This window comes from Corvus kubaryi, unplaced genomic scaffold, assembly GCF_017639235.1.
Source record: "Corvus kubaryi isolate FWS band 111438036 unplaced genomic scaffold, C.kubaryi_AGA036_p1.0 37387, whole genome shotgun sequence".
Taxonomy (NCBI): Eukaryota; Metazoa; Chordata; class Aves; order Passeriformes; family Corvidae; genus Corvus; species Corvus kubaryi.
This window is the reverse complement of record NW_024581129.1, coordinates 1,984,372-1,985,133: the sequence shown is the minus strand read 5'-3', so window position 1 is coordinate 1,985,133 and position 762 is coordinate 1,984,372.

Genomic DNA, 762 nt, shown 5'->3' with positions numbered 1-762 from the left:
GACTGAGGGGCTGCGGGCCCGGGAGGTGCGGGACTGAGGGGGCCGGGACTGAGGGGCTGCGGGCCCGGGAGGTGCGGGACTGAGGGGGCCGGGGCTGCGGGAGGCGCGGGGCTGAGGGGGCCGGGACTGAGGGGCCCGGGGCAGGACAATTGTTTGTAAACAGCCGCCAGCGAGCGGTGTCTTTATCTGATTTGATGGCTGGGGTCCAGCCCCTTCAGTTCCTGGTAAGGATAGCACTGAGGTCAGACCCCTCTGGGATCCCGGCTTCTACCTGGAACTTCCTCTGGTGAAGCACTGATCATACCCAGCCTTGCTTATCCTGGGAAATGAGCAAAACCAGAGCAACAACAGAATAGTGCCAGAGGATTGTTGTGTTCAGTTCATTTTCACTGATGTTTAGCCTCCTTGAGGAAAGTTTTTGACTTGACAACTTTAGACAGTTTTCCACTGAAGACTGGGGTTTTTTCTCTCCACTGGCTAGATGGGCTAGAATGCCTTTTTGGTATATTTTTATTTGGCTTGGGATTAAGACTCTCCTTTCCATGTGTGCTATTATTTGTAAAGACGGAGTAGTTTTATTTTTTTCCCTCCAGGAATAAAATAACTTTGTAATCAAAATCCAAAAGGACAAAAGCTGCTTTTTAAACAGACATCTGCTGACAATGTTATAAACCAATAAATAAAATTGCTTCAGGTTCGTTACATGTTCACAGGGAAACATATCTTGGTTTTATCACATAAAAAATACAGATAATTGCTTGC